At 38.1% G+C, this 12,929-nt stretch overlaps 2 long non-coding RNA genes across 3 annotated transcripts in view; one reads left to right on the forward strand and one right to left on the reverse strand.

Moving 5' to 3' along the window:
• Positions 1-6,225, forward strand: part of LOC119716715 (uncharacterized) — a 29,662-nt gene extending 23,437 nt beyond the window's left edge. Inside the window, exons 1-4 of one of the 2 annotated variants that reach the window (XR_005265198.2) lie at positions 885-1,078; positions 1,924-2,002; positions 3,775-3,856; positions 5,058-6,225. This is a non-coding gene — a long non-coding RNA (uncharacterized lncRNA). Of the gene's footprint in view, positions 1-884; positions 1,079-1,923; positions 2,003-3,774; positions 3,857-5,057 lie in introns of those variants that run through there. The other variant, XR_011808723.1, reaches the window with a different exon arrangement.
• LOC119716714 (uncharacterized) lies at positions 575-12,521 on the reverse strand. Its single transcript, XR_005265197.2, has 4 exons — positions 12,384-12,521; positions 1,087-1,283; positions 839-946; positions 575-652 (listed from the first exon to the last, which is right to left on the reverse strand). It is a non-coding gene; the product is annotated as an uncharacterized lncRNA (long non-coding RNA).
• Between the last annotated feature and the right edge of the window lie 408 nt (positions 12,522-12,929).

Consider the following 12,929-nt stretch of genomic DNA (forward strand, 5'->3'; position numbering starts at 1 on the left):
GGATTTAAAGTGACTTTGTACTGTGGAATCAACATATGCTTTTGAGACGTGCCTTTGACATAGGCTTTGAGGTGGTTTGCTTCTTTTTTTCTTTCTTTTCTTTTCTTTCTTTTCTTTTCTTTTCTTTTCTTTTCTTTTCTTTTCTTTTCTTTTCTTTTCTTTTCTTTTCTTTTCTTTTCTTTTCTTTTCTTTTCTTTTCTTTTCTTTTCTTTTCTTTTCTTTTCTTTTCTTTTCTTTTCTTTTCTTTTCTTTTCTTTTCTTTTCTTTTCTTTTCTTTTCTTTTCTTTTCTTTTCTTTTCTTTTCTTTTCTTTTCTTTTCTTTTTTTCTCTTCTCTTCTCTTCTCTTCTCTTCTCTTCTCTTCTCTTCTCTTCTCTTCTCTTCTCTTCTCTTCTCTTCTCTTCTCTTCTCTTCTCTTCTCTTCTCTTCTCTTCTCTTCTCTTCTCTTCTCTTCTCTCTTCTCTTCTCTTCTCTTCTCTTCTCTTCTCTTCTCTTCTCTTCTCTTCTCTTCTCTTCTCTTCTCTTCTCTCCTTTTCTCTCTCTCTCTCTTTTTTTTTTTTTTTTTTTTTTTTCCAGAGAGGACGCTGCAGAGGAATTGCATTAGTCAGTTTCTATTCAGTTCTTCAGATCAGAAGAGTTTAATCAGGTAATTGTCTGCAGGAAGGAAGAAACCAAAAGACAAAATCCACATAAGAAATTTTCTTTAGGGGGAAAACTAATTTTGCAAAATATATGAGCAATATAAAGTGGAGGGCAAAGAGGTGGATTCCTCTGCCACATGAAATAAAACATATTTTTTACTGATTAAAATGTTTACTTGAAAAAGGGTTCAGAGGGTACCTGATTTTGCTCTCTTCATTTTTCTTCTAGTTAAAGGAGCAATACACGTATGGATATTGATGAAAAAAATGTGGTTCCCCACAGACATCTTTCTGCATGTATGATATCCTAGAAGGGAGGAAACAGCTTGAGCCTGAAGGTCTCTAGTTTTTGACTACAAGGCATAAAGACTGCTGTTGTGTTCTGCTTTTTAGAGATGCTGAGCAGCCATAAATATGGATGAAGTCAAGGGAGCCATAGGTACGTACCTATGCTACTTTTTCAGACGCGGGAGGTGGTTTAGTTCTTTCTTCTCCAACTGGCTCACCAAGGGAAGAACAGGGAAGGCGTCGAGTGCTCCAGCCTCCCAACCAGGAGCCAAATACTGCAGGTGTCAGCAAGAGGAAGGAGCTAATTAAAAGTAAAAACTCTGTAATGAGAAAGGTAGCCTTGCTCCCATTAGGACCTGGGTGAAAAAGAGAAAGCAAGAATAATTTTATTTGGATCTTATCCCTGGTCTGACAATTGCGCTTGCCAGTTATTTGGGTTTTGGACAAAATTGCCAGTTCTGAAAAGTAAAAAAGAAGATGGAAAAATACTGCAAGTAATCATGCAAAGTAGAATTCTGAGGGTAGCTTCAAGAGAACAAAACAAAACTGTTTTCACTGAGATCAATCATGTTAGTTTTCTGTCTTTTTTTTTTTTTTTTTTTTTAGTTCTAATTATCAGTGCCAAGCAGGAATCACAGATTAGACAGTGTTGAATCTATTTTTAAGTTTAGCTTATTGAAACCTGTTCTTTTCAATGAAACTGCTCAGAACAAACTTAGCTTTTAGATTCTCTGGTATATTGCTCATAGTATACTGAAAGGAAAGGAGCAGATGCAGATAATTCCTCCTGGGACTAAGATCATTGCAAGGAGTTCAGAGACTCATAGCACACATTAAATCAGTCAAGCATTTGAAGGTGGGGTGGAGGGGATCTGTTTCTTGATTATGCAAAAAATTGCTATTTTTTTTAATTTTTATTATTATTGTAAGGGGATGACAGGCTAAAGGCTCCTTCTGCTCTAATGTCATTTGAAAATGGGTGGCATTTATTTTAAGCTTTCAGCAACAAAGGTATATGCCGCATCAGGATGAGGAGGGATTTTGGACCATACCTTCTGGCAGGGTGGCATCCCAGGTGAGATTTTTGATGACAACCAACCATGCTTTGTCAAGTGGTATGTGTGGGAGGGAGGAGTTGAAGGATCAGAAAGAAGGATTTATTCTTTGAGGGTTATTTACTTTAATCCCAATCTAGCCTACTCTTAATTTCATAAGAAGAGGCTGGGAATGAAAAGAAGTCAGAAGGGAAGAAGAGAAAGGCATGCAGAGAGAAATACGTGCTAAGACATATTGGGGAAGAGCAGAAAATACAAGGATGGCAGCCAGACCTGATCCAAAGCAGAAAGCAAGCATAGCAAGTTGTAAATAAATAAATAAATAAATATAGAAGGAGAGCAGATACAAAATTTATGGTAATTCATTTTTATTTATGTTTCTATCCACACCTATGTGTGTATATATGTTTAGTCTCTTCACCTTCATAGAATGACTGACTTTACCTAAAAAATGTAAATATGCACCTTTAAGAAGCTACAGTAAAGTAAATGCTGCTTTAGCGTTTAGAACTGAACTTTCATCTGTAGTTTTACCCTAAGAAATTAAGTCTTTGTCTCTCACTATTAGTAGTTATGATGGACAAATAAAAGTGTATCCATAGAATGAACCAGTATATATTAAAGACCTATTGACATGGGTCATATATGAAGACCTATACAGCATTAGAGGCATTTCAGGCAGTTCTGCTCAGGAAAAGTTACAGACCAGCTCTGTGGGCTGAATGCCCATTCCCAGCTGCAGCGCATGATATTTGCTTGCTTACAGGTTGTATATTCCTCTGAAGTTTTTTAAGAGACAATCTGGTTTGTGTGACCCAACCTAATTCCTTGTAAACCTGTAAGTGACCGTATGTGGGAAAGACAGGAAGACTCAAATGTTTATGTAGACTTCCTAAAAGAAGTTACACAAACATCCTTTCCATGATGCAGCTTGAATACCTATCAGTAAACCCCAAATCTGATGTTTTTGTACAAAGCTATTTTATATGACAATCAGGCCATATCTTAAAACTTATTCAAGATCTACATTATGCTTGTATAGCCAACTAAAACTTATTCAAGATCTACATTATGCTTGTGTAGCCAACTAAGACTCCAAAAGGTTTGTGCATTATTAAAGAGATAGTGGAAGTGCTCTAGAATCAGCTTTCATCTAAATAAAGGTGAAGATGTTTATCTGTACCCTTTGTATTCAATGTTGTCTAGAGTGCACAGTGCTTCCTGTTGGTATGTATGCTATTGATTTGCTGACTAATCTTTTTATCTGATCAGTATTGATTGTTACTCTCAGTCTATAACCTTTAGACATAGTGATATTGAGGCTAAATAAAACACAGATGCGAAAAAATTAACAAGTTCCAATACTGGTATTTCCTCTACAGCAAACAGTTTAAGCAAATAACATATTTGACAACTAGAAGCAGTATTTTTAGAGAAAAATATAAATAGAAGATGAATATACAATCTTTAGCTCCTTAATATAAATTACTCAAGAAGAAATAGTAAGTTGCCTTGGGGAAATCAACAGCTTCTTCAATTGGATTGCTTCTGTCACTGCATGGACACAGTCTTGTTTGATGTCCTCCTACCATTTGTCTTGTATGGAGTCTTTTATCTAAATCCAAAGCAATGCAGTCATCACTGCTGCAATTCAATAATGGCTCCACAGGAGCTGTCATCCGCAGTTTGCTATTCATCTTGTAAAGCCTTTGAGTTTTCAAAGTACCCACTAAGGTTGGTATTTCAATGCTGTGGACAGATCACTTAAGGTTCTTTTGTATTTTCAAAACAGGTCTAAATTGAGGATGAGCAGATACTGAAATGCCCAACTCATTGTACTTGGGTGAAAAAGGATACCATGGAAGTGTCAAAAGGTAATTATATGATCAGACCCACCTCCCAGTGGAAAATGTGTGACTTTGTGGGCTTGAAATCACACTTTGACTCAATACTGGCATTTCCTGTGAGGAATGACCCCCTTGAAACAAAGGAAAAAAAAGACATAAGGATGGGAAAAAAATGGAATTAGCTACTAGCAGCCCCAGGAAGTGAAAAATATTATGTGATAACAATGTGAAGTCTAAAGCACAGAGAATTTATTTCTACTCAAGTAGAAGATACTCTTTATTCCTTTTGATACAGATTTAGAAAGTAGGGGTCATTTTGGACTTGTAGGTTAGTGGCAATCCTGAAGGAACTCACATTTAACATCAGTCAAGAGCCTGGATATAGGCAGCTGTTTAACAAACTGCTGAGAATTAAAACAAGCTGCTGAGACTCTCCTCTCCTCTCCTCTCCTCTCCTCTCCTCTCCTCTCCTCTCCTCTCCTCTCCTCTCCTCTCCTCTCCTCTCCTCTCCTCTCCTCTCCTCTCCTCTCCTCTCCTCTCCTCTCCTCTCCTCTCCTCTCCTCTCCTCTCCTCTCCTCTCCTCTCCTCTCCTCTCCTCTCCTCTCCTCTCCTCTCCTCTCCTCTCCTCTCCTCTCCTCTCCTCTCCTCTCCTCTCCTCTCCTCTCCTCTCCTCTCCTCTCCTCTCCTCTCCTCTCCTCTCCTCTCCTCTCCTCTCCTCTCCTCTCCTCTCCTCTCCTCTCCTCTCCTCTCCTCTCCTCTCCTCTCCTCTCCTCTCCTCTCCTCTCCTCTCCTCTCCTCTCCTCTCCTCTCCTCTCCTCTCCTCTCCTCCTCAAGCAAAAGTTTAGCTTGGGTAAAAAAGTGTTATTCTTACCTGAGCTCAACTTTGGCCAAGAAGCTGAATTTATATATGTTCTTTCCTTATGAAGAGTACTATAGTTCTACAGTTTGTTTGATTTGTACACAGACTGGAGTTTTAACTGAAGCCTCTGTGAGAATACTTCACGTTGGTATGATGGAGTATTTGAAAAAAGAAATTTCCTCTTTCAGAACAAATGCCACTTCAAGCAACATCAAATCCCTCTTCATTGAGAAGCAAAAAAAAAAAAAAAATATTTCACATGTGAAAATTTCCTAAATCCAACGCTAAGAATTTATGAGATTGCCTTAGGTCTAGGTCTCTTTGGCACAACTCCTGTATGTACTTCACTTATTTCTTGTTCTCTTACAGTACAAACTAGTATTAAGTGGTCTGCATGGGTGCGTGAACATATGTGCCTTGTCCATACCCTCTGGAACAAGATGATCACAGGCCTGGAGGCAGTATCCTGAGCTACTGACCAGTTCTACTTACAGTGGGACATCTTGTCTACAGTCCTAGCTAGTACCAACACAGAAACCTTCAGGTTGATGCCAGAATCCTGTACTGATCTGCATGGATGCTGGAAGACTCTGTAGATGCAGGTCAAAGTGGGAAGGATTTCTTAATAATATTGAAATACAGCCCCGCTCTGCCTCTATATTTTTGCTCTCTCCCTTTTCTGAGCTAAATTGTACCAATTTCCCTGACCAGAGCTCATTGCAGTGGCAGAGCTATGACTCACCTGGTAGTTTCTGAGATTGCCAGGCATTCCCTTCTAAATCTTTTCATCCCCTTCAGCCTATTTTTAAATGCCTGGCCTCTGTTCTTAAGTGCTGGTATTGAGCAAAATATAAATATAGTGCAACCTCCGGTTTTAACCTTGGCCTTGATCCTCCTCCTATTCTAGTTAAATGCAATAAAAAAGAAAGGTAACATGAAAATGTATATTATTTTTTTTTAAAGATGTTTAGAATTCTTTAAAATACATGAGTCAGCTAAGCATTTAAAAGTAAAATATAGATATAAAATTATTCAGACAGGGTGATATAATATAGAATTTAAATTGAGCATATTTTAGCAGCACTGGGAAACCTTACCCCAGAGCTAATAATGTAATAGATCTATCTCACCAACAACTTGGAAGTTGCAACAGAGTTTTATCCACAAAGGAGAGTTCTCTGGCCTACTTTATTAAATACCTTAGAGGACTTTGCCTGTAAGATTACATTTGAACAATGCGATTTATTAAAATCTCTGTTCTTATTTTTCCTGCTGAAATTTTAGACATTTTCTATGGAAAAAATGCATAAACAAATCCAACAGGATAAATAAACATCATTCAACAAATGTTTCATGAAACAGGCAGAGAGGGAAAACATCCCATAGTTTATTTTTCAACATCACTTGTATACTCATGTTTATGCATCTCCCTCTTTTGCTATGGTATATCGGACAAATTGTGTTCCTGATTAAATGTACTTTTCAAATCTGAAGCAGAGCTGGGAAAATAATGACCCATTAAAAGTCCTAATTAAAAAAAATGAAGCAAATTGAAACACTGTTGTTATTTCTTTATAAATGGAAATCATTTCAATTTTCTTTAACAAATCTTAATGCACTGAGTGCAGATTACAAATCATTGCAAAAAGATACAGACAAAGGTTGAAGCTACATCTCCTCATAATTGGGATGGACATGCATATTTCAATGACTTTTATTTAGCAATAGTTTACATTAACATACCAATGTTGTAGGTGCAATTATTTAAATATATTCACTAAATAGGATTTAACACGATGTAAAATAACAGAACTCCATATAGCTATGTTAATTAGTAGCTATTTCTTGGGTTTCTGCTTAGATTAAGTGATATATTCTAGCATTTACCTTGGAGTTTTTATTTAATTCTGTTTGATCTGAGAATTTAAGTTCATTCCATTCAGTGGGAAACTTTAGATATTCAACAACAATAATAATTATTTTTAAATTAGGCCGTTTATGTAAGTACTGGAGTAAGTTGGCATGTAAATCTAGCCAACCAATTTTGCAGAGGGGTGTAAAGAATACCACAAAAACATTTTATTTCCAGATTTATGCCATTCCTGAGTGCTGCCTACCTGCCAAGTTCAAGAAAAGTTAATTGACACTAAGAAAAAAATGTAGTAGTGTAATCCTGGAGAATGAAAGGAGGAAATTCATACCACTTATTTGACAATGCCAAAATCCAGACACAGACAGCTAAACTATCACAACAATATAACCTGTATTCCTTTCTTGTATAAGGAGAGGTGTTAATGTGATAAAGGATTCTACCATGAAAAGAAATGAACAGACGAAATTTCCCTGAACCTACTGTCATAGGCAACCCAATTTAGAAAAAGAGAAAAAGTTATTTGGTCTGACATTAAGACAATCATTTACCAATAGCTGATAGAAAAGAAAACAGCAACAACAGCAAGTCATCTAGTAACTCAGGACATGAAGAAATGATTGAGGCTAAGGAGTGTGAGTAGGTGGGTGGGTGGGTGGTGGGTTTAGAGCATGAAGACATGAAGTCAAAAAGTGAGTGCAGCTTAAAACACTACATAAATTGTTATCCCAGAGAAAACCTGGAAAGAATATTTGCCTTAGAAATAGTTTAAACGTGATGGAATTCCTTAGACTTATTAACTGGTAAACATAACTTTTAGGAATATACAAGACTGCAATATTCAAGATTATAATATACAAAATTACAATATGCAAGACCAGTTTAGATGAAGCCCTGAGCAACATGATCTTGTGGGTGGCATCCCTGCCTATGGGATGCTACCTACTGGGTGGGTGTCTCACATGAGTAGGATACAAATGTGATCAGTAACAACAATCCTCTATGGCAGTTGTTCGTGGACCCATCTTCCCTGCTACCTTGGGCTTCCTACATCTCTAAATCCTGCCAAGACACGGTAGCACAAAAACGCCTTGTTAATGAAAGAGCAGTCGATTCATATAAATTAAGTACAAGCTGCAGGTTTGGTGATGCACAAAGCTGCAGAAGCAGAAAAGCCCAGGAGTTAAAGTTTGTCCAAGGAATGCCATGGAGGCATGATTTCAGAGCATTCCTCACACCTTAAGATGCCCGTGACATCACTGGTGACATTCATGGTTTGCCATTGCCCTTGTCCAAGGGTTCCATTGCATGTACTGCTGCGCACATACAGCCTGACACCCCGGATTTATCATCTCATACTGTACACACACAGACTCTCTCAGTCCCAGACGTAATATTTACACAACAGATTGGATTAGCACATTTGCCGGGAGCTTGCTATGAATACCCCTTCAGATAATTTTTGTGGAAAAACTTTTGTTTGCTGATTAGCTCAATGCTAGCCTTCAGTCCGATATTTTCAGGTGAGATTATTCAGAGTGAAAAGGAGGAAAGGGGAAATCTGTATACTTGTATGAGATGTCTGCATGGTGGAATATTCCCTTCTCTCTGAACTGGCAAGGCTGCAGCCAGCTGCCGGGCAGAAGCTGCACAGCTGTGCTAGCACAGTGCTGAGCTTGGGACAAAGGGTCCTGCTGAGGATGTTGTAAGGTGATGAATGCAGGCCTGATCCTTCTGGATTTAAACCACAACTTTTTCAGTAATCCAAGCCAAAGTGGAAAGTGAAAATGATAGACCTGCCCTTCAGCTGTGTTGTAAATTTTATACATGACTGAGCTTGGACTGCTCCTTGCAGTTCCTTGTATTTCTTGGCAGTATTGTTTCTTGGTTCTTAAAGGTTTGTGTCTAGTCTCAGGCCTCACATTTAATAGTTTGAAATTATAATTAGAATGTAAGATCCTCATCTTCCTGTGTGTTCATGAAGCCAGGAACACCTCCGATCATAGCAAACTCCTACAAAAGGATAATTATGCTTTTAAGGAGATGGATAAAGGAAAAAACCTACTCCCAGGATGAAACCTTGTGCAGTCTTGAGTAAATGATAAATTGGGGGTTAATATCAGGGGAAATAATGTCAGATTTTAACAAGACTGATGAAGCACAAAGAGTTTAATCCAGTAAAAATAAGTGGATAAAAAAAATCCAGTGTTTGAGACAACAGTCCTGGTTTGTTGCCACGGTGAAATTCACCTGTGTGCAGAGGGTCCTGCTCAAAGCCTCTACAAATCCCTTATTTTAAAAGGTTCAGAAAGATTCAGGCTGTACCCAGCCTTACACACACGTATAGATTTCATCTCTGTGAGAAAACTATGGAGGCTTGCAGCTGGCTTTGGTGGCAGTAGAACCGTGACATTTTAAAACTCTCTCTCTCTTTTTTTTTTTTTTCTCCCTGTACAACCATCTCTGTAAAATGTAGCAATGGGTTCAAACCATGTTACTTTTGCTCTCCTCATGCAAATTTTGCAGGGAAGCCATACTGAGAATCATCTTGCCAGCACGCAGAAAATTAAAAAATAATTGAGGTGCTTTCTGAGAATTTATTTAAGTTATCAGGCAGCTTTAGGTTACTTGATCAACTACACCTGAATCTTGTCTTGATGTGAAAATTTGAACAAATATTTTTGTCAGCAGAGAAGATTGCCTTCACTAATAAAAAGCATGTTTGATGCATGCTTGTGACTCTTTTCCTCTTTGCTCCAATTTTTTGTATCGCATCCACACAGCCAGAAGATCTGGATATCCTTTCTTCAGATTTTCAGCTTGCTGCATTGTGTAAAATAATGCCATGCCAAGATTATCTGTACTGAAGATATGGTATGATGAAAGCTGGTTCTGCAAAAAGATTCCTTGGGAAATGGCGCTCTGCAAACTTTAACAGATCTTTAGAACAGCCTGTGTCAAACAGAGCATGCAGGGCTTTTGTCCCCCCTCCCATAATGTGGCTAATGTTAACTGCCTGAGTGTTAATTTTAGTTTCTTTTCTTCTCTTTCATCAACTGAATGTCAAGATGATGTCTATATTTCATGAACATAACACAAATGGGGAAAGTTTCTCTGTGGATACCTTTTCTGCTTTTTAATAAATTCTTTCTTTTGCCTGAAGAGAATTAGAAGCTGGCTTTTGACCTCCATTAATTTTTTTAATTTAATAGTTCTCTGCATGCATTAATAAATATTATTAACCACACTTTGTACTGCAGCATTTCCATTTCCTGTTCCTCCAGTGCTTTCTTAGCTGCTGAAGCAGGTACCCAGTTGAAGAGCAGATTAGGAAAAGCAAAGGGAATAAGTAGAGGAAATCTTGGCCCATATTCCACCTCTTCCTCAAAGACAAAGACAGGGAGTTTTAGCATGCCTCCCTTTAGCCAGGCTCCTTTTTAACTGACTGTTACTCAAAACAAAGCTATAATTATAAAGTCAGGGTTATTGATAGCTTTCTGAAGGCAAATAACGCTGCTTAAAATTCTGTAAGTTAAAAATGATCATAAGTTTTTTTCAGACTGTGACATTCTGGCTAGCTATTGCATTGGGCATATTTTCAGCCAGACTGCTGAACTGACTTCTGCAAGACTTCTCCTAGAGCCAGGTAAATACGACTTAGAGGAGCAGCCTCCACATCTTGTCTTTACTATCCCAATTCTTTCAGAAGACCTTCTGATTTACCTCAATAATAAATAATTCATCTCCAAAAGAGAAAGAGGCTGCAAGCTTATAACAAATCCTAAAGTATAGCAGTAGTTACCACCTCTGAATGGCAGTACAAGCCATAAGATTTAAAACTTTCCTATGGGCTTTGTAAAACACGAAGCTTATAGAAGCCCGGTAGCTGTCTCTTGCTATTAAGCCAAATAATTTCTTGTGTTTGTTTGTTAGAGATCAGAAGTGGCAACCAGCAGGTATTACTGAGACCAGTCTTCCGGCTAAGCATTTATCATACAGGAACAATTGACCCCTCTAGTGGAATCAACAATGTACTGCAATTGTCTGTTTATGGGTACTTGAGATTAGCAATGCAAATGGAGCCACAGGTTTTTGCAAGACCTGTAACGCGGTGACCCGCTTGCACAGTGTCACAACGTGAATCTAGTGAATCTATCTTTTTTTAAAATGCCCTATTGTAAACCTATTGTAAATCTTTAAAATGAAGGCCTCCTTTTTTTTTTTTTTTTTTTTTTTTTTTTATGTCCAGGAAAGATAAAAGAAGAGAAAAATGTCAACCCTCCTACTTATAACTTCCTTTGTGCTTTTCAAGGTGCAGTGTCTATTTTGCAACTGTCTCCTTTTCAGTGCATGCTCTTTTCTCTGGAGGCTGTATGAATATTGTACAATACCAAATGCAGTTATTGGCACTTCACAAGGAACCTGGAATAATAAGTAAAAAGGATATGCCCCTAACCATGCAAAAAAGCTAATGCTTCTGGTATCATTTACATCAGTGATTTTAATCTTTTCTTCTGCATGCAGATCCCTAAATATTTTCAAGTGGAAGTTGCTGTATGACAAATTTGAACCATTTGGCAACATGCTAGCCTTTAGTTAGCTTTTCTGAGCCCATTAGAAGCAGTCTGTGGGTTGAAAATCCCTCATTTGCATTTTGCTACATAGATTGTTTGTATTCAAATAGTTAATGACTGGGAAATAATTTAAAAGTATTTGATGGAATTTAAAAATAATAAAGGATAATTTTGCATGGAAGTTTTTGCAAAGCTTATTGTCTGAGGTAATGGTTCAGAGTACTTTTCCATAGAAGTGGAAAATATAGAAATGAATTGAATGAAGTAAGGAAGTTTAAATCACACACACAATACACACACCCTCCCCTATTTTTCAAAAAGCTCTTTCATTCAATTCCTTCCTGGAACTCCTCCTTTGTTTATCCGTCACCACTGGCTTTGCCCACATCCTTTAACATTTGAACCACTGCCTCATGCTTTTCATTTTGCTTTCTTGCAACATCTTTGGCATTTGGCATAGCTAGAAGCACTAACAGCATTAGCTTACAAGGTAAAAGGTAAAAAAAGAGGATATAACTTTGCTTACTGCAGGAAAACTGGCATCAACACAAATACACACACATGCCCACAGTCATCTCCAAAACAGAAAGCCTTGTTTTAACCCATCAGTAAAATAGTCCATAGATTTCCAGGGCATTTTTTTTGGCTGACTACAAAGCACATCTTGGTCAGGCACTATTGTTTTTTTGGTCCTACTGTTGCTTCTTAAGACTGCAGCCTTCCCTTCCCTTCCCTTCCCTTCCCTTCCCTTCCCTTCCCTTCCCTTCCCTTCCCTTCCCTTCCCTTCCCTTCCCTTCCCTTCCCTTCCCTTCCCTTCCCTTCCCTTCCCTTCCCTTCCCTTCCCTTCCCTTCCCTTCCCTTCCCTTCCCTTCCCTTCCCTTCCCTTCCCTTCCCTTCCCTTCCCTTCCCTTCCCTTCCCTTCCCTTCCCTTCCCTTCCCTTCCCTTCCCTTCCCCTTTTTTTTCTCCCCCCCTTTTTTTTTTTCTTCTTTCTCAGCCTCTCTTCTTCACTGTCCTCTGTCCCCCTTTCTCTCCTTCCTTCTCTCTTTCCTTCTTTCACAGAATCTTAGAGTCATAGAATGGCTTAGGTTGAAAGGGACCTTAAAGAATATCTAGTTCCAACTCCCCTGATATGGGCGGGGCTGTCACCCACATTATTTTTTCATTAAGTCATAAACCTTAGAACTGCCATTATTTCCATATAGCTTTTGTTCCTGAGGTAACATCTGCCAAAACTAAGCATTAACACTCACTCAAAATTTCAGTGCAGGTGATTCCCCAGTACAGGTGCAGGTCTCTGATAGGAAACCCTTTAAACAAAGATCTGTCAGTGTGGGGCAAACCATATTATTTGAAAGAAAAACAGAAACCAATAGAAAAAGAGAGGGTTTAAAATATGTTTGTCTGATACTGGCTACATTGTGGATTCCAGCCAGATGATTCATTGTCTTCATTTTTTGCTTCTGCAGTTCCCACAATAACTACACCAAATATCTGAACAGAAGTGCATTCTGGTTTTATACACATAAAAAGGATTGACTCTCTAAGGAATGCTTTTTGTTTCAAGGAATCTCACTAAAGCTAAATATTAGTAGTTATTGAAACACTCCTGGGTCCAGTCAAATCACAGTGCTAAAGTATTCAATGTCTTGTCTATAAGAGATAGCTCTGAACTGTAATGACTGCATATATATTCCACAGTTGTTGAGAAAAGATCTGACATCAGTCCAAGATCAAATTAGAGATAACATCAAAACTGTATCAGGAAATAAAAGAAATACAAATCCTTGAAGGGCAGA

This window comes from Anas platyrhynchos, chromosome 4, assembly GCF_047663525.1.
Source record: "Anas platyrhynchos isolate ZD024472 breed Pekin duck chromosome 4, IASCAAS_PekinDuck_T2T, whole genome shotgun sequence".
NCBI classification, from domain to species: Eukaryota; Metazoa; Chordata; class Aves; order Anseriformes; family Anatidae; genus Anas; species Anas platyrhynchos.